Source organism: Macaca thibetana, chromosome 5 (genome assembly GCF_024542745.1).
Source record: "Macaca thibetana thibetana isolate TM-01 chromosome 5, ASM2454274v1, whole genome shotgun sequence".
Lineage (NCBI taxonomy): Eukaryota > Metazoa > Chordata > Mammalia > Primates > Cercopithecidae > Macaca > Macaca thibetana.
In genome coordinates, this window is record NC_065582.1 from 28076034 (window position 1) to 28097790 (window position 21757).

Here is a 21757-nt window from a genome sequence, read left to right on the forward strand (position 1 = left end):
TTCATCTGAAATATAGAAATAAGAATAGAACTATTCCATTAAGTCATTTTAGTATTATATAGGTTAATATATTGAAGACACTCAGAGAAATAACTCAAACACAGCAAGGGATAAATGAGGTCTAACTTTTAGTTTGATGATGAGCATTACGCTTTCCACTATGTAAATGTTTTGCTTGGTGGGTTTATTAACTGATAAGATGTTATGGACATAACATTCACGGGTCAAAGTGAAATTCAAATTCTGGCTAAAGATATTTTGCATTTATTTCATATATTTTAGTTCAGTTATAATATTCCTGGCTGCTTTATAATTGAAATATTTCTAATAGAAAATCTTCAAAAATACCATATTAATGAAACATCAAATAGACTGCTATTTATGAGAAAAATGATGTCTCATTCTTACTAGAAATAAATTTGAATCCTTTAATAAACAGAGGACTTGTGAAATAGCCTACAGAATCCACCTGTGTTTTAAAATCCATTTTTAATAGTGGTTCATGTACATTATAATTTTTAATAGTGGTTCATGTACAGTACAATATAATATAATCATCAGAATAAATCAATTGTTTGACTGCATATATATTTCAATTTCTAATTTTGGAGAATACTTGTCATTTTTCTGCAAGAATGGCTAAGACTACAAGTGTAGTAAAGAGTAATGTTTTAAGTGATTAAAATAAAACCAATATAAACAAACTAGGAAGATCAAATGCTGTACTGAATATCAATAAGCAGTTTTCAGAATGTTATGTTTCTAATATATTGTAATTGTATTTTGTGTATGGCCATTTAACCCAATGAGAGAAACATACTTAATATGAATCTTCAATATTCTTTTTGTACCATAGATAGGAGAACATCTTTGCTAAAATAGCCAGTAAACAAAGTCAACCCTCAGAAATCTCAAAGCATTTGAAATAAATACATTCGAAATAAAGAGATAGGTAGTTGTACATCCTGTGTTTATGTTCAGAATTAATATAGAAAGGCATGGTGACCCATTCAAAGGTTTAAAACAGAAAAGAAATATTCTAAAGATGAATTAGCAATAATATAGAAATTAGGTTGAAGTTGGCGAGACGGAAAGAAAGGAGTTAAGAGTTTCACAGTTCAAAAATTAATGTTCGAATCAGATGAGGTATAAAAGAGTCCTGAGTTAACTTATTTAGTAGCAATATGGATGGAGAAGAAATACAATAGATATTAAGATAGCAAGATAGAAGACCACAAACTGAAATTAAGGATTTACTTCCCCACCTTACGACTTCATAAAATGAGAGTATTAAAGAAATAAAAGAATAACATGTATTTCTATAATAAATATGTATAACAAAATATTCAAGGTATGCATTAAAGTAAGCAAAAAAGAGCACATAAATTTCAAACTGGTTAATAGAAAAATGAGGAATTTTTAAAATAAATGAAAAACAAAAAATGTCTTTCTGGAAAGGAACATTAGAAAGACAACAGCAAACAAAAGTACACAAGTAAAAACAATTCCAAAGATATCAATAATCAAAATGAATATAAATGGGCTAACTTTGTCAATTACAAGACAGAGAAGCTCAGATGTTAAAAAATCTGTTTAGGATTAAGATAACACAATTTATATGATAGCAATATATTCATCATGTTTTCTCACCTTACACAATATCCTTCATATTTTACATGCCTTCTTTCACATTTAGACCTCAAAGTATAGTCAACCACTGAGAAGACTTCCTAGGGAGTCTTGGGATTCCTTCCATTCTTCAATAAAATTATTCATCTTTCTTTTTAATAACAAGAATTTGTGCTGATCAAGGAGTTTGGGTGAGGGAAACTTTGACTAAGTTTAAAGGGGATTTAGAAAATATATGCTTTATCATTTAGTTCTATAACATATTCTACTTACAATTAAATCCAAACTTGAATGAGTAATTTAAACAAAACATTGTTGAGTTTGGTGTTAAAATAAGGTAGAGGACTACACATTTTCAACTATTTCCTCAAGAAAATGACCTGTGAGACAAAATTGATTTTTGAATGAAAAAAATCTGATATTGTATTTTTGCTGTGCATATGTAGGTTTACAAAGAGGGTTTACAACACAAAGATTTCTAAAATTTTTATGGAACCAAAAAATACCCTCAAAAGCCAAATCAATGATGAGAAAGAAAAATAAAGCTGGAAGCATTACACTTCCTAATTTCAAATGATAGTATAAAGCTTTAGTAATCAAAACAATATGGTACTGGCATAGAAACAGATACATAGACCAATTGAACAGAATAGAGAACTTAGAAATAAATTCAAACATATATGGTCAAATAATTTTTGGCAAGAGTATCAACATGACACAATGGAGAAAGAATAGTCTCTTCAACAAATATTGCTGGGTAAACTGAATTTCCTCATGCAAAAGAATAAAATTAGGCCCTTATCCTACATCATATACAAAAATAATTTCATATCTGTGTGGGATGATGGATCGTTTATTTACTTGGCTATAGTACTGATTTCAGTATGTGTATATCAAAACTTTATATTGTACACATTAAATATATACCATCTTTTTTTAAATGGAAGGAAGAAACTGGTCCACTGACAGGAAATAAAATCTCTTTATTTCATTCAGCTCAAGAAAACAGTAGCGTTCTTCCAGGCCTTCCTCTCATGAAGTGCTCAGCCTGTTGGTGTCTCTTTTCTTGGTATTATTTCTGGTCTTCAAATTACTTAGCCCTTTTGAATACAGATAATTTAGTGCCATTTTAAATAAATTTAGACAATTTAGGGCAGATAAAACAAGGATTGTCAGATGGAATACAATGTAATTTTGTGAAAACTTTATACTAAAAAATTTCTTATTGTTTATCTGAAATTTTAAAATGTCTTCCATTTTTATTTTCTAAATCTGACACCTTAGCAATAAATGAAATGCTTATTTTTCTGTATTCTTTTAGTCATTTGTATTCTTCTCTTTTAAAACTACATATTAAGGTATTCAATAAATATTTAATAAGAAAATAGGTGCCTGGCACTCAGATAAGTATTAAAAATACAAATATATTGTGTATATATATGTACATAAAATATATATTCATGGTTATATATATAGATGATTGATAGGTAGATACAGATATGGGTATAGTTTCTTCAATAAGCTAGTTAATATGTTTATGTAAGTATAATAATATAAATAGATGACATATGATGAGAGATTAGAGAAAGGTGTAATGGTTTTTTATCTTGGTATTTAATTTGTGACTACGTATTAAAACTTAATTGAGTACAAAATCCAATTCAAGAAACTGCAGATAATATATAAATGAATCATAAATGGTTCTTACGATTAACATGTCATGGTTTAAAAGAAGGGGAGCACACATTCTAAAAATTAAAAGGTAAAGACAGAGAGAGATGAAATGTGATTTAGGAAAAGAATTTTAAAGGGAAGAACAACGTGTTGCCCTCTGAGCCCAAATGGAGGGGGCCACTGACTAGTTTGTCCCTATATATATACAGGGCATTAAAAGTGAATGAGACCTGTGAGGCAATTCATTGATAAAACCATATTTTTCTTCAGCTCCTCTAATTTAACTCAGATTTACAGTTACTTTAATATACACAAATAATAAGCCCTAAATGCTCAAGATTTGTTTTGCTACATAATCTACTAGGCTAATGTGAATGAGGAAGCAAACGGGAAATCGTGGTCTAGATTTAACAACCAAACTAATGTCAAGTCTCAGCTTTTCCTCTTATAAGGAAATGACCTGAATCAACATATTTAAACTCTGAAACAGTGGGTCTCCATCTTGGCTATACAAATAAACCATCTAGAATGCTTTGAAAAAATACTGATGCCCAGGCCCCACCACAGATCAGTTAAATCAGCATTGCTGGGAATGCAGCCAAGGCATCACTAGTTTTAAAGCTCCTCAGGTGACTATAATGTGAAACACAGGCTAAGAACCACTGCTTCTGAGAGACCTATTTTCTCATCAGTATGCCTTTAAAGCAACTTCCAACTGTGCCCAAAATACTCTTTGTGGTCTGAATTTACCTGTTTGTCTTAGTTTCCCGACCACTCTCACTAGGTAACTGATAGGCCTTTCTTATATTTACCAGGTAATGTAATATCCGTATTATATCCATATTATAAATGGCTTCTTGGCCAGGCACAGTGACTCACACCTGTAATCCCAGCACTTTGGGAAGCCGAGGCGGGAGGGTCACCTGTGGTCAGAAGTTCGAGACCAGCTTGGTCAACATGGTGAAACCCTGTCTCTACTAAAAATAAAAAAATTAGCTGGACACAATGGCACGCACCTGTAGTCCCAGCTACTCGGGGGACTGAGGCAGGGGAATCGCTTGAACCCAGGAGGTGGAGGTTGCAGTGAGCTGAGATGGTACCACTGCACTCTAGGCACTCTAGCCTGGGCAACAGAGTAAGACTCCATCTCAGAAAAACAACAACAACAACAACAACAACATGGTTTCCCCAAAAGCAACCTTATTTGACAAAATGTTATTTCAATAAAAGAAAACAATTCCATGAATTCTTTCATCACATTAGAGAAAAATCAGTGACTTTCCCAGGATATCAGTGTTACATCAGCCCTCCTTTGTTCTGACACTAATATATCCTGAATTTACATAAAATATTAATTTCTTACAGTATATTTGAAATGTATTTGTATGAAAAACTTTAAAGTGTTACAGGATAATTAGAATGTTACTTCGACAGCTGAAAACCTCTGTGGTCATGGTTTGCTCAGACCTGCTAGGCTTGTTCCACCCACTAGGACCAGCACACTTCCAGCTTGCATCCCATACCTGCCAAGGGTGAGCCACGCGTGGAGTGGTGAGGGGTGTGTGGGTGAACGAGCGCAGGGTCTGGCCCCTGGGCACAGTCATGCACACTGGCTGCTTCAGCAGGGCAAGCAGCTCTAGGGGCTGGTCCAGTTGCTGGCTCCCTGCAAGGCTGCGGCTGGACCAGAAGTACTGCGCACAGCTTCTGCTGAGGGCAACTGCATCTGGATGAGGGAAATGCCATAGCACCCAAAAGCTTGGAGGCACCAGGAACTGCAGAAACCCAAAGAGGTTGTCACAGCCCTAGCTTGGGGAGCTCCTATGTCTGGGCTCCATGAAGGGCCACAGATCTTCTCTCCTTCTTATCACCAGCAACGTGGCAAATGGAAGAGGGGATGTTTCAGCCCTGTTTGTGTTACAGCTCTTTTAGTCCCTCCATTCGGTGGGTCCCAAATTCTTGTCCCACATCCAGGAAGAGTAAGGTACATGAACAACTGGAGGGCAGGCAAGGCAGAGAGTAATTTCATTGAGCAGCAGCAGAATTCTCAGAGGAGGAGAGCAGGAGTGGGTAGCTGCTATTCACAAGCAGGTCATCCCATTGAGCCTGCAGCCCTTAGGGCAGAGGAGACCCACAGTGGGTAGCTTCTATATGCAGGCAGGCCTCCCTTCATCTTCTTGCGTTTGCCTGAGTCTGGGGTTTCTGTGGGCTTCAGAGGAGAGAAAGTGTGTGCTAATTGGTCCATTGGCAGCCATAGGCAGACCAGGAAAAAGCACCATAAGTTCTCATTCTGATCCATGAGACTGGCATCCCAGTCCCCAGGCTTCAGGCCATTCCTGGGTTGAAGGTGGCGTTTCACCAGAGACCTGCCTCTTTCCACCCAGGAGCCTGCCTTTTGCCGTCATCAACCTGCCATCCATGGTGTCCATGCGCCCAGGCTATTCATGCTGAGGGACACCTACAGTCCCATGCCAAGTTGCCCTCAACCCCCCATCCCTCCCAGCCTCTTCCCTTGCTTGTTGTTGTCCAAAGTCCAGAGGGGGCTGAGGCAGCAGGGGGCTGAGGCAGCAGAGGGTTGATGTGTCAGCACTGCCTTGGACATGCACACACCCAACTGGGTAATGACAGTGCCTGGGCTCAGCCTCAACATTGCTCCAAAACCATAGCGGACACCCAGAGTTGGGAGAGCCCAGGCAGCAGGAGCTGGCATTTCCAAGCCTGTGGGGGATGGAGGAACTTCTTGGGTCACCAAGGGTGCAGGGATGCCTGGGTCCACAGCTCTAGCTGGGTGACTGTAGCTGCACCTGGCAGGGTGGGGCATCCAACTGGCCATCTTGGAAGGGGCCCTGGTTCCTGCCTGTTACTGGTTCCCACTGGCTCTGTGGAGTGCGCAGCCCCTGCCTCACCTTCTCCATGCAGCAAATGTCTTTGCAGCTGCTGCTCCAGGTGGGCTGTCACTGCCATCAAAAGGACTTTTCAGTCAAGACAATAATGAAAGCAATGCTGTCTTGGAATTCAGCATTGAATGTATCTATAGCTACATGATTTTCACTCATTCTCAGAAACTGTACTTAACATGTCAGCAAATCAGATCAGACTGCTCCCACCAGAGAATAACCCAGGAATAATGTTAATGAATTTTATACTGATACCCACCGATGTCCTACCATTATTATATAAATCTGAGGTCAGAAGACTGTGCCCCACAGCCTGCTATTGTAAATAACCTATTATTGGAACACAGCCATGCCCATTGGTTTATGTATGATTGATGGCTGTTTTTGCCCTACAACAGCACATCTGAGTAGTGGTGACAAAGACGATGTAGGCCAGGAAGCCTAAAATATTTACCCTGTGATCCTTTACAAAAAGTGTTTGCCAAAACCAGCTATAGATTAATTTTGTTTTAATCTGTAATTTAAGATACTTAAAATTTCTAATTGTCTCAAATTGTTCTTTACCAGTATGTCTTATAAACAAAGGGAGAAAAACACATTATTTGTGAAACAAGTTTATTCCTTCGTGTGTAGATGATCTCTTTTGCTCACTTTCTTTTCTCTCCATCACCCTCCCTTCATTTTTCACTTCCCATTTTTTTTTCTTCTATGGTACAATTTTCCTATCTCCCTAATTCTTTGGACTTCTCAAATCCTTGCCATCTTTTCACAAATTTAGTGCTAATTTCACAAATTTTTCTTTGCTTCTCTGGGACCAAGTCTGGGAAAGATCATTTAAGGATGATTTGTAGGGTTATTAAAATATGATACAAATGCAGATCATGCCTCATGTATCTTGCTGTTTTGTCTCTAGATCTGGCAAACTTTCAAAAAGATGGACTCGTGCTAGGGACATGGTCATGAGTCACATACTGAGTATGAGCCCAAGTACTGTCAGTTTTTTAGGGTGCCCTGATCAGATAATAGCAGGAATTAGTCTGTGGGATCAAGTGCTCCTGTCTTGAGAATGTTAGTACAAAATGCATGCTATGAATGAGAAAAAAGTGAAATATACAAAAAGCACTTTAATAAGTCAGCACGATATTGACTAAATCTGACACCATTTCCATTTAAACGGTGTCTCTGGTTTACTTGTCTATCAATTTTTTTTTCTTTAATAATTGTTTTAAAGCAGGATGTTCACAATATTTTCATTACTATTTTAAATGTTGTTAGCTGATCTCTTTTCATTAGCTATGCAACACTATGGTACAATAATATATATGGTCATATAAAATATTAGATGCATCCTCATGAAAAAGCCCTCATTAGAATTCATAATAAAAAGCTTTCTTCCTAGTATGAAAATGATGAAGGAGGATTACTGTAACACTGTACACTGTGCAAAGGCACCTGGTCAAGGCAGCACATAAGTGGCACTGCAATCCAGGCTGCCCTGCACTTGTCAAGCTAGACACCCTAGGGTAGGTTTGTATTCACTGGAGGGTAGCAATGCTTTCTTCTTTCCTCAAAGGCTGTACTTGATCCCATAGCTTTGGACCCAATGTTGTGTGGACTCAGGTGGACACCTTTCTTAATTCACAGGAAGATGCTGTAAAGTCTTACCTACCATGTTAGAAGTGCATGGCAATTTGAAAAAGATATTTTGAATCTAAACAATCAAAACATTGTGTCTTCAGGAAATAGCAGAAGCCAGATCCTAATATTTCTGTTTACTCTATGGCCTTGTAAAAATTCCTACTTATAATTTCTCCATCATAACACAAAGTGACAGCATTTTCTCCTTGAGAGGATGTTGCAATAATAAAAATAATAACATCCTGTTTAATGTAAACTGCTAGTATAAATATACATGTTTAGAAAGGTGGAAATTAATTCAGTTACTGAGCTGCACTTTTTTGAAGCTTATTTTGTGTAGTAATAAAGAATGAAAAAATTAAAACAAAAATGTACTTTATATGCTTTCTATCTGGATTACCTTTTCATTTTACATACTTTGCTGAACTTACTGAAAGTATATTCAAATTGATCTTTGTGAATTCACTTCTGTACATTTACTTATATATAATGTAATAGCAGTTTGACTATTAGGCCTTTGTTCTTTTCTTAAACAAAGGAATGATGTATTTAGAGTGGCAAAGAATAATTTTTAAGGAAAATCATGACTATCATGTGGATACAAAGAACACACGTTAAATATTAAATGTGCTCATTATTTATAAAGCAACTAGGCAGATGTTATAATCAGCTCAAAGAAGGCAAAGAGCCACAAATGTATATGGAAAAAATAATTGTGGTAATGAATTTCCAAATAGATATGAACCTGGCTTTTTCATGGAGTGAGGGAGAGAAAAGTCAATCGAATTTCTTCCCATCAGAATTTGTTTGTTCATCTATAGACAATAATTTTTTTATTTCTATCTGTTATTTGAAATTTATAGGGTAATAAAATACCTCAAAGGCAACAAAAGGCTAGAATGGGAAAACCCAGAAAGCCATGCTATAAATAATGATTTTTTTTTATTGGCAACACCTAGTCATCGCTTCGCTTGCTCCAAACTTATTTACCAAATACTAAGAATCAGTATATGATCTAAACAACATTCAACTAACACAAAATGACAATCATAAGCTACCATATGTTATTTTAATTATAGAGCCTAAGAAGAAAAAAATGTAATTTAAGAAAATAAAAGATTACTAAACTATGTATTTTTGTATTAGTGTATAGATACAAATACATAAAAATAGGTATATGAATATTAATCTGTCATCTTCAAAGATAAGATATTTTTGTTTCCACTGTTCATAAACAGGTAACTAAATCAATAAATGAAATTAAGTAACAATTCTGGTGTATATGTGAAGAGAAAATCTTACTTTTTCTGTTTCCTCAGAAACTTTTGAAATCCAGGCATTGTTTTGTTTTTGTTTTTATTTTTGTTTCTTTTAGAGACAGGGTATTGAACTGTCACTCAGGCTGGAGTGCAGTAGCACAATCGTGGCTCACTGTAACCTCAAACTTCTGGGTTCAAGTGATCTTCCCACCTCAGCCTCTTGAGTAACTTAGACTACAGGTACACATCACCACATTCAGCTAATTTTTTTTTATTTTATTTTTGGAGTGACAGGAGCGGGGTCTCACATTATTGTCCAGGTTCGTCTTGAACTCTTGGTCTCAAGAGATCCTCCTGCCTCTACCTCCCAAAGTGTTGGGTTCATAGGCGTGAGCTGTGATGCTCTGCACAGGTATTGTTTCAAAGTGTTTTTATTAAATAATTCTTCAACTCACCTATGGAACTGAATTACTAACAAAGGCTTTGTCACAGAAGACAAAATACTGCATGTTCCCTCTTACGTTATCCTTTAAAAGTTGAGCTCATAGAAGTAGAGAGTAGAATAGTGGAATAGCTATCAGAGGCTGGGGAGCATCAGGCTTGGAATGGAGAGAGATGGGAAGATTGGTTGATGGGTATAAGTTACAGATAGAAGGAATAAGTTCTGGTGTTCTATTGCACAATAAGGTGACCACAGTCAGCAATAATGTATGGTATACTTCAAAATAGCAAGAAGAGAGGATTTTGAATGTTCACATCATAAAGAAATGATATGTTTTTAAAGTGATGGATATACTAATTACCCGGATTTGATCATTACACAATGTATATATGTACTGAAAATACCCATAAAGATGTACAATTATTATGTGTCAATTAAAAACCAATAAAACTTAGAAAGAGGCTCTGCAATTCATTTTCATCTGACAACATACATGAAAAGGGCAAATACTTAAGTAATTATCCTCTACTGTTGATACACAAGGTGAAAATTAGAAATTTTGCATCTCCCTACTGACATTAGAAATTTCACACATTTTAAGTGAATGTTCTTCTTAAACATATTCATAATTTGTATGCTTTTCAGTTGCAACAAAAGTGACTTGAGAAAAGGCAAATTAATGAAAAATCAACTATTCATAGTAGAAGTTATCTTGAACCTATCTTTGTTAATGTAGCTTATAAACTATTTCTGAACATGTCAATACCATATCAAAGGAATGTATCTCTACATGAACTGTCACTACTATTATTAGCATAACCACAGATTTTGTTCTATGTATGTATGCACACACAGGCACTCAAACACACATCCTTGCATATGGTAAAAATCAAAATGTCAGCTAGATTTTACAGAAAACATGTTTTATTTCAAAGAAGAGCAACATCTCTTTTCATCATATTTTTCCATCTAATTTGCAATAGTTATATCATATTTTTCCTTATCAAGAAATAGACTTTGGCATCTAAAGTTGAACGACTAAACCATCTTCATTTCTTCTTCCGTCAAACTAATCAATGTTTTAGCAACCTCTTTTTAAGTAGTCTGTGGAATATTACTCCTTATAAAATGTGCATGGTCATAATTCAACCGTAATGACCTTCACTTCACACTTTACAAATGTTCTCTTTTATCAATCTCATTTACAATCATGGCTTCAACTGTCAAGCACTCACCAATTACTCACAAATTCAATTCATCAAGCACTTCCTTTCTTCTAAACTAGAGCTTCAAAGCTACCAAATTATATTTTCTGTTCTCTTATCAAGGCTTCTACCAGGATATTCCACAGTTATCTTAAACATCTCACTTATAAATTAATGTGTCATTTTCATTATATTTATCTACTGAATATATATTGAATATCAACATTAGAAACTGAATTTCTATTGATGGCATCACAGTCATTTAAAATAGAAAATGTCAAGTATCAATTTACTCTATCTCCTATTATTCACCTCTACCTTTTCTACTTCCTTAATATCTTTGGTCAAGGTCATGATAAGCTATTGTTAAAACATGATGCATATTCATAAGAAAGTGCACAATTAAACATTTATTTGTTTATCTTGCAAGTGGGTGAATAAAAAATATGAAGTATGCAATGTGTAATACTGATGTGTAATACTGATAAATTAATGTTGGCATTTATAACCTTCTAGAAAAAAAGTGATGGACATTGGCAGATAGGTTATACACACTAGAGGTTCTTAATACATAGTATTTGTATGGGTAGTGTTTGAAATTTCATAGGAAAATAGAGGTTACTTTATTTGGAAATATTGCAAAGAATCATCCTATAGTAGAGAATGGTAGATACATGTCTAGCGGAAGAAATCTGCTCTTGACAATTTAACTATACCAGAACCAAGTCTTACTTGAGAACACTGAATAATCCTCTTTTCTGGAGGGACACGGATTCGTAGAATTACTTGTATTTATTTGGTTGGTTTGGGGACAATTAGGAAGAATTAAGGCTAGTATCCAGGCTATGACTGATTGAAATGAAAACTCTCATAGGACTCTTACAGGACAATGTCTCTCAAAGGTTGACTGTGCTTAAGATAAGTAATCACAGTTAACAAATAGTTGTGACAACCTAAGGGACATGGCTGTATGCAGGTTACATCTATTCAGATTGCTCATTTATATGTTATTATTGAGTTGGTATAAGGCCTGATAAGGCAACTTTGCCCACTTACATACAAGATATTTCTTCCCACTGTAACATGCTATGAATTGTTATATATATGTTAACCCACTACAAATATTGAGCCTACATAAAAGCATCTAACATAAAATAATGACAATGCTATGAATGTTGATATTATGTTTAATATGATATGCTAGTATTTTAATATTTACAATTATATAGAATAAAATAATGCATTTTGGAAATAATTGTTTTGGTGTTAAATCTGATTGAATAAAGACAAGGCCAGAGGTCAATACACATTCATAAATATGTTATCTCTTGTTTATTTGGTCAAAGAGAATGAATGGATAAGGAATATAGATGTATAAACTGTAGAGGAAATCCTGTATTTCATGACCACTTTTGCATTTTTCTTGTGATAAATGAGACAAAGCATGACTGAGATATTGAGGCAAGGCACATGTAAACTCTTGACAGATATATTCACTGACAAGAAAAACAAAATATAATTTTGTTCATAAGCAGGTACTTTTAACACCAAACTGGCCGAAAGTCCCAGAGCTTTGGAAAACACTTCAGAAAAAAACGAACTTGAACCTCAACCTTTAACTATATATAAGGTCAGCATTAAACTTCATGCTTAAGGAAGAGTGTAAAAGTACATTTCTGGGTTTAGTATAAACCAAGGCATTATGCCTTATGGCTGCTTGATATACATTTCTCATATAGCTGCATTGCAGTTTTCCTCTATGGCTGTCGTTTATCAAACTTGCCTTGTAATTGTGTCATCATTTGATTTGCAACTTTTGAAGCTATAAATTATATTGTTAGATGAATACGAAACCATGAGATTTAGACAGTCTTGTTGAGTCATCCCTTTCATTATTATTTACTTGCTCTAATAATTTTTGGAGAAATTAAAAAACCTTATCAACCAAAGGTTCTTTCTGTTCCAGTGTAGAGTGATAGAGAAGATGGGATTTATTGTTGAATATGTGTATCAGATTACATGTAGGCAGGCTGTCCTCCTGAAACTGAATCCTGGACAGAATTTCACGTAAATTTGCAGAAAAAACAACGGTAAAGCTCTACTTTCACGCAAGACAAATGGATGTACCTTGTAGCTTCCGTACCTCATGAGAAGCTTTTGAATTTATTTTTGAAATATGTGCTAACGATTCTATGGTGAAAAGTTCCTCAGATCTTCATGTAAAGTCAAATGTTGAGTCTATTTTGGGTCTATTGTGTTTTCAAAGATATGCTATGGCAAATGACATTTACTTCTTAGTGTCATAAAGATTAAATGAGTTAAAATCTGTAAAACACCTACATCAGTGGTGGCAATATGATTACTGTGTAAGTATTGCGTTAAAAATTTGTTTTATGCCTATGATTTCATAGATGTGGATAGCATATCTTTTTCTTTTTTTCTTTTTGTTTTTTGAGACGGAGTCTCGCTCTGTTGCCCAGGCTGGAGTGCGGTGGTGCAATCTCGGCTCACTGCAAGCTCCGCCTCCCGGGTTCACGCCATTCTCCCGCCTCAGCCTCCCGAGTAGCTGGGACTACAGGCGCCCGCCACCACGCCCGGCTAATTTTTTGTATTTTTAGTAGAGACAGGGTTTCACCGTGTTAGCCAGGATGGTCTCGATCTCCTGACCTCATGATCCACCCGCCTTGGCCTCCCAAAGTGCTGGGATTACAGCCTTGAACCACCGCGCCCGGCCGGTGGATAGCATTATCTTCTATAACATGAATAGAAATAATAACTTTCTCATTGGCAGTCACATATTTGAATGATGTGAAAAATTAGTGGAGAAAATAGATTATTTGGTGTTAAAGAGCACTAAGAGATTTGTTCTTAATAGAATCACATGCATCTTTTGACTATATTTGATGCTGTCATAGATTTACTTTTTTGTAATCTGTTTTTTCTTAAAGGTCAAATTTATTTACAAAAAAGTATTTCATTTATTTTTACTCCCAAAAGTAATATAAATTCACAGAATTACAAATCAACATTAACAATGTCTATAAAGCACATGCTGCTACAATCAAAACTGTTAAGTCCTATGAAGCATAATATACAAGACATAATTGGCAAGGCATGGTGGCTCACATCTGTAATCTCAGCACTTTGGGAGGCTGAGTGGGGCGGATCACTTGAGATCAGGAGTTCGAGACCAGCCTGGCCAACATGCAAAACCCCGTCTATACTAAAAAGACAAAAATTAGGCTGGCATGGTGGCATGTGCCTGTAATCCCAGCTACCCAGGAGGTTGAGGCAGGAGAATAGCTGGAATCTGGGAGATGGAGGCTGCAGTGAGCCAAGATCATGCCACTGCACTGTAGCCTGGGTGACAGAGTGAGACAGCATCTCAAATAATAATAATGATAATTAGCCAGGCATGGTGGCACACACCTATAATCCCAGCTACTCAGGAGGCTGAGGCATGAGAGTCCCTTGAACCCAGGAGGCAGAGGTTGCAGTCAGCCAAGATCATGCCACTGTGCCACTGCCCTCCAGCCTGGGTGACAAGAGTGAAAATCTGCCAAAAGAAAGAAAGAAAGAGAGAAAGAGAGAGAAAGAGAAAGAGAGAGAGAAAGAAAGGAAGAAAGAGGAAGGAAGGAAGGAAGGAAGGAAGGAAGGAAGGAAGGAAGGAAGGAAGGTAGGAAGGGAAGAAGGAAGGAAGGGAGGGAAGAAGGAAGGAAGGAATAATGCATTTAAATTTTACCAGCAATTGTAGTATTGTGAGAAGATGGAAGGCCTTGCATGTCATGTGCAAATTATTTATAGGTAGGTTACCCGGAAAAAAAAATAATTATTTAGGGAAATCACTTAATTTACAAACTGCTTAAGAGCATTAGCTCTCATATATTCTATAAAAGGCATATCTTTTCATATGAAGTGTATTATATTTTCCTGAGTTTTACTCTAAGGATAATGATTTAACAGACTATTAAATTCACTAAACATTAAAATAATGCATTTGACCAGTTATGATAGCTAATATGTTAAATTGTATTTTGTGGAGGGGGGGATAAATTTATGGTTTTTATTTAGGTTGCTACACATTCTAGATCATCAATTTCACCATTTTATCATGCTTTGTTTTATTTTGTTGTGTTTTCTGCTAATGTTCGCTGCATCTTTATGATTTGCTTTTGTGTTTGTGGCAGTGGTGGGAGGGGATGAAGAAAGGAAGTAATAGCTAAGCTGCACACATGATCCAAGTGTGTTGTATTTGATGAAAATAATTGCAACCCTCAGAAACATTTTAATTAACATTCTCTCAGGGTTAAAAGAGCAAAGTCACCTGGATACTAGAGCATCTTTATTGAAATTCTAATACATAATCACATTTGCTGAACTAGAGTATCAAACTATTTTTTTTACTACTGCTTAGATAGATTGGGAGACAGTTGCCAATTACAATGTGGCATATAATTGACAAGTTATATCCTAAGTAGCAAAGTGTTTGGGGAATTAATTTTTAACTCACAATACTTCCCTTTTATTTCCAGTAAGATTAATTCCCAAAATTAATCAGTAAGCATGTCAATTAAATTAATCATGTTTTCACTCACTTTTTATTTAACTATTCAACAATGCTTAAGGCCATAATAAATTAAGTCAAATCAAATGTTCTGTGGGTAGAAAGCGAGGGCAGGATAAAGGAACTTAGGTCTTGTAAAATATAATCACTTACAAACTAAAATAATCCCCTCTAAACAAAAGGAACTACCACTACACACTTACTAGACTGATGAAAACCCAAAACACTGACGACATCAAATCCTGGCAAAGATACGGGGCAATAGGAAGTTTCACCCATTGCTTGCTGGAATACAAAATGGTACAGCCACTTTGGAGGAGACTTTGACAGCTTCCTACAAAACTAAATATATTCTTACCATATCATGCACCAATCATGCTTTTTGATGTTTATTCAAATGAGTTGAAAACTTAAATCCATACACAGAAACCTTCACAGAGATGTTTATAGCAGCTTTATCCACAATTGCCAAAACTTAGAAGCAGCCAAGTTGCCCTTCAACAGGTGAATGGATAAACTGTGGTACATTCATACAATGGAATATTATTCAGTTCTAAAAAGAAGTGAGCTATCAAGCCATGAAAAGACATGCTGGAAACAAACATTCATATTACTAAGTGAAAGAAGCCAGTTTGAAAAAATCTCCATACTGTATGATTCCAACTATATGACATTCTAGAAAAGGTAACACTGTGGAAAACATAAAAAAAAATCAGTGGTTGCCAAGGGTTACAGGAGAAGGAGTGATGAATAGATGGAGCACGGAGGATTTTTAGGCCAGTAAAACTGTTCTGTAAATTATAGTATAATGGTAGATAAATGCCATTATACAATTGTCAGAACCCGAAGAATGTACAACACCAAGAACTTTAATGTACTTAAAGCATCATAAGTTGAACTATGGATCTGGGGTGATAATGGTATTCAATATTTCTTCATCGACTGTAACTATGATGTGGGATGTTGATAGCTGGGGAAGATCTGCATGTGTTGGGGGAAAAGGGTCTATGGGAACTCTATAATTTCTGCTCAATTTTCTGTAAGCCTAAAACACTAAAAACCAAAGTCTTTTAAAAAATGCCCCTGTATTTACAATAATCATGGCTCTTTAAACGCACTATGTTCTAATGTGGTGTGTGTAAGTGTGTTTGTACCAGTGAATATCGAGAACTAGACTAGTACCTGAAAGATAGGAAGCTTACATTACTATATATAACTGTAGTACACTTAAGTAAAGTTCAAATAACACAATACAATTGACACTTTTTATCTTTTTGAAAATTAGGTAGATATCACAGTTTAGTTTTAAAGTTTTTTTTTTTAATTATGTTCAGGCTACCTTTAACCAAGATAATTTGGATTCCTTTGTATACATAGTTTCACTACTTATAATTAATATAAACATGATAGCTTTCCACATTGAATTTGATTCATATATGCATATTACATATGCATATTAAATACAACTGAAGTTTTTACATCTTTTTTATGCTTTAAATACAAAATATTTGTCTAAAATATTTGTGTTTATTAGCGATTATTGAATAGTTTGAGGAAAAACAGTTTCTACATACATTATAATATACAAATGGAATTTATTCTAAATAAAAACAATACATTTTTATTCTTTGAGTTTCTAAGATTTCGGCTTATATTGTAATCAAACTAATCAAATTCTAAGAATAAGTGTCAAAAAGATAAAACATGGTTTCCTTTTATGCTTTTGATTGAATCTTTTGTGTTGGAGGGAATTGGTACTTTTTACTGGAGGATAGGAGGAAAGGATAAAAGTGTAATTTCAAAGAGATAAGAACAAATTGCAGCCTTTACAAAAACATATTATACTAAGCATAATTGATATAATCTATAATTTTTAGCACTTATCATGTACTCAAAACTGACGGTTGTACTCTCAGATGTGTAAGATGTCATTGTTCTCAGTTCTGTGTGACTTGGAGAGGCATTGCCAGCTACACAGGTGCAGGCATTTGGGCGTCAGTGATTCCGCATCCTTGCAGGCCCTACAAGGCCAGATGAATTTTCCTTGCCCTTAGAATGACTCTGAGTCAAAAGTCAGCACAGCCCTAGTGACGCAGCATCCATGGGAAGAAAGATAATGTACAGATACCAATAAATAAGGATTTTTGTCACGTTCCCTAGTATATTCTTTGTGCCTAGAACAGGAACAGCAGAGGAGATTTCACACTGTTCTCCCAGAGCATGAAGTGAAATCGTTTCTTTTGTTTAGCTATGCTAATCTCATGCTGTCAATTAACTTGAGAAAATGATTCTATCAAAGTAACCACATAAACAAACAAAAACTTATTCCCTTCCTGCTTGCTGCTATTTTTGGACTTGGGGAGGGAGCACAATTTCTAAATGTCTACTCTTCTGTGTTAACCATGCTAGTTGTTTTCCTTTTCTATCAATAATTATTAAAAGGGTAATACATATTTAATATTTCTAATTTGGAAATTAGAAATTATTTAATAATTTAATATTTAATAATTATGTATTACCCTACACAACCCATTGTAATGTAAAATTTGCACCATTTAGTTACTAGCATTTTTCTTTAAAGTTTAATTTTTTTCTTTAAAGTTACTAATTACCTCCAGTTTAAGGACTCCAATGGACACGTTTTGTTTATCTTGCTTTTACTCTCAAGTGTTTTACATTTCATCACACTCTGTTTCTTGAAAAGTTCTCTCCCTTTGGCTTTCTATTCAATACATTCTGATAGTTCACCTGTTACCTCTTAGATACTACATTTGTGTGTATGTGTGTGTGTGTGTTCTTTCTCCTTCTGTAATATAAACAGTGATATTGCCTAGGTTTTGTTATTATATCTATCTCTTACTTTACAAATAATCATTAGACAAATTACAGAATTCATGCAATATTTAAACTATTAAATAAAATAGTTAAAAAGAAAAACTCAGTTCTGAAAATGAGAGAAGTAAAGTCAGTGGATAAAAGGGAGATACGGCACGTATGTAAAAGTAAATCTGCCCTTCTAGCTCTATAACCTTGAACAAGTTATTTCACATCTCTGTGCCTTAGTTCCTCATCTGTAAAATGGTAGTAATCATAATGATTTTCTTTTTGGGTTGTTGGGAAGATTCAATAAGTATAAAATGACTTAATATGTGTAAAGTTTCTGACACATGGGAAGCCTTCCTTACATGTAATCTGTTATTAATAACAGATATACCTATTTATAACTAAAAATTCTATGACAAAAAAATTTTAAACTAATAAATTTTTACAGAAATTTAAATAATTGCATGCACATTGTACATATTTATAGAATATGAATGCCTTAACTGCAATGATTTTTATGGTTATTTTATTTGGATTTCCAGCAACTACCTCAATTTCTGGACTGGAGAAGAAATTTACAACTATTTGGGGAATGAAAGCATTAATGAGAGTGTTATGATGATCACACTGATTAGATTAGGTCAAAATTAGAGTGGGGCAACCCAAACTCTATCCCTTTCTCCAGTTTTAAATATTAGTTAAAGGTTTTCAGTGTTTAACTCCTATTTCCCATCCATCTCTCGCCAACATTCAGATCTCCCCATTGCCATTGGTCTAAAGGTCAGCCCCTAGTTTCATATGGCATCCACTGGCAGTTGATAGAAATGAAGGCACTACAGACCCAGGGTCATATACAGAAATCCAAGGAAAGGCTATTGGAATGGTGTATGATCCTTTTCAGTATTTTTTTCATCACACATTTCTCTCCTTCCTGATGCACATCTGTACACACAGATAAACACACGTTCACTATTTGAAGGCTCCCTTTGTGCTGCTTTCCCCGATACCAAAATTGCTAGCAATGGCTACGGATTTGATTACTTCTCTCTTTTGTCAATGAGTTTCTCGCTATTATGAAAACATATTCTTCTTCTTCTTCTTCTTTAGTGAGAACAGAATGATACAAAATTGACTTAATCTGCAGCACAAAGTTTACATTTTGTTGTGAAAAAGAACTTGTTGACAGGATAGGATTGCTAAAAACCAAAGTGCTGAACAGCAATAGTAATTTCACTGCCTTTGAAAAATAAAGACAGTCTATCATCTCTTTGGAAGAGATTGTTTTCCATTTTGTCTCAAAAGAGAATGAGATTCAAATATTGTTTTGTAGCCCCATGCTTCTCTGACACATATTTAAATGTCTTTAGACATTTTCTTTTAACATTGTAGATGCTCTTAAGCCTAATTGTCAAAATTGATCATAATTATAAAGTTAGGATTTTTTTCCTAAAAATATGTTATAAAAAATCTCAACTAATATAAAACCTATTATTTAATTTTCAAATTATTTATGCACTGATTTTTTGTATATTTCATATCACATTTGCTATCAGCAATATACATATCATTTCAATATGGCATTTATAAAGATCTCATCATGAGGCCATTGTAAGTAAAATTATTTCTTCACGTAAAATAATTATGTGAAAATATTAGAGAATTTTTTCTTTTTTCTTTTCTTTTCTTTCTTTCTTTTTTTTTTTTTTTTTTGATGCAGAGTCTCATTCTGTCATCCAGGCTGCAGTGCAGTGGTGCAATCTTGGCTGACTGCAACCTCCGCCTCCGGGGTTCCAGTGATTCTCCTGCCTCAGCCTCCCGAGTAGCTGGGATTAGAGGCACGTGCCACCATGCCTGATCAATTTTTTTTTAGTTTTAGTAGAGATGGGGTTTTACCATGTTGGCCAGGCTGGTCTTTAACTCCTGACCTCAGGTGATTTCCCCCGCCTCAGCCTCCCAAAGTGCTGGGATTACAGACATGAGCCACTGCACCTGGCCGTTATTTACTTTTGAGAGACAGTAATCCAAGAAATTATTTTCACTAACTGTGATGTTCCCAGTATTGTCCTGGTTATTACATGGCAGATACTAAATATCTGTAATGCAATCTTGCTTCAGTAAGCTTATGATTTAGCTGTGGAGAGGCAAACTTAATACTGTAAAATAAAAAGTGCAAATATATATCACATTATATACCAGGGGCCCTAAACAAAGAGATGAATGAATATCAGAACAGTAAGAAAACACTATGAGAAGAATACTAATATGATCTTAGTGTTATTAAGAAGTCAGAATTAAGAAAATGCGTTTATTTTTAGTTTTTTGAGATGCTTCATACTGTTCTTCATAGTGTTTGTACTAATTTATATTCCCACCAGCAGTGTACAGGCAATCCCACTGCTGGATATATAGGCAAAAGATAGTAAATTAGAATATCAAAGAGATATTTTCACTCTTATGTTTATCACAGCACTAGTCACAATAGTCAAGGTATGGAATCAACCTAAGTGTTCATCAGCAGATTAATGGATAAGGAAAATGTGGCTCATATACACAATGAAATATTAGTCAGTCATAAAAATGAATGAAATCCTGACATTTGCAACAACATGCTGGAACTGGTGGATATTATGTTAAGTGAAATAAACCAGGCATAGAAAGACAAATATCACATGTTCTCACTCATATATGGAAGCTGAAAAAAATATTTGAACTCATGGCTTTAAAGTGATGGTTACCAGAGGTTGGGAAAGAGTGGCGGGGGTGATGGCAGGAGCATAAAGATGGATTGGTTAGTTGGGTACAAAATACAGTTAGAAGGAACTGGCCTTCTAATATGATCTAATATTCAGTAACAAAACAGGGCAATTGTAGTTAACAATAATTTATTGTATATTTCAAAATAATTAATAGCTGGGTTTGGAAAGTCCCTAACCTAAAGAAATCATAAATGTTTGAGGTGATAGATATCCCAATTACCCTGATTTTAATCATTGCATGTTGTATGCCTGTGTCAAAATACCACATGTAACCCATAAATATGTGCAGCCATTGTGTATTTGTAACAACTAAAAAATTTTAAAAAATAATATAAATGTAAATATGTATGTGCGAATGTCATCAATGCAAATCCAAATCTCTAAAACATATTTCAGATTTAAAATGTGGTATCATCTCTTGGAACCATATATATACACATATATACATATTTAGTATATATGTTTAAACACATATATTTCTATATGTATTTCTATATACTTATTTCTCTCTATATATATAAGTACAAAATCCAGCACAATCTGATCCTTTGCCTTCAGCAATTGATTTCACCTGCTTATATCTCATTTTCTGCACTTGTAAAACTATCTAGAGAGTTTTATAGAGACTTATCTAGAGACTTATAAAGAGATCTAGAGTAAGAATAAAAACTAAAACAATACATTTAAGCTTTGAAATAAGTTTCCAGCTGGAACTATCATTTTTTTTAATGTCTGTCATAGCATCTATACCTTTCTCATAAACAAACCACACAGAAATATGTTGTTATCAGATGTAATAGAGATAAAAGTTTTCTGTCCCATCATGGAAATAGCCCATTTCATTTTTCTTGTACAAGTCGTAAATTGTGCAAC

At 34.9% G+C, this 21757-nt stretch overlaps 1 protein-coding gene across 5 annotated transcripts in view; it reads left to right on the top strand.

Annotated features, from left to right (window-relative positions):
• Window positions 1-21757, top strand: part of FSTL5 (follistatin like 5) — an 811548-nt gene that overhangs the window by 387539 nt on the left and 402252 nt on the right. The window lies entirely within an intron of this gene.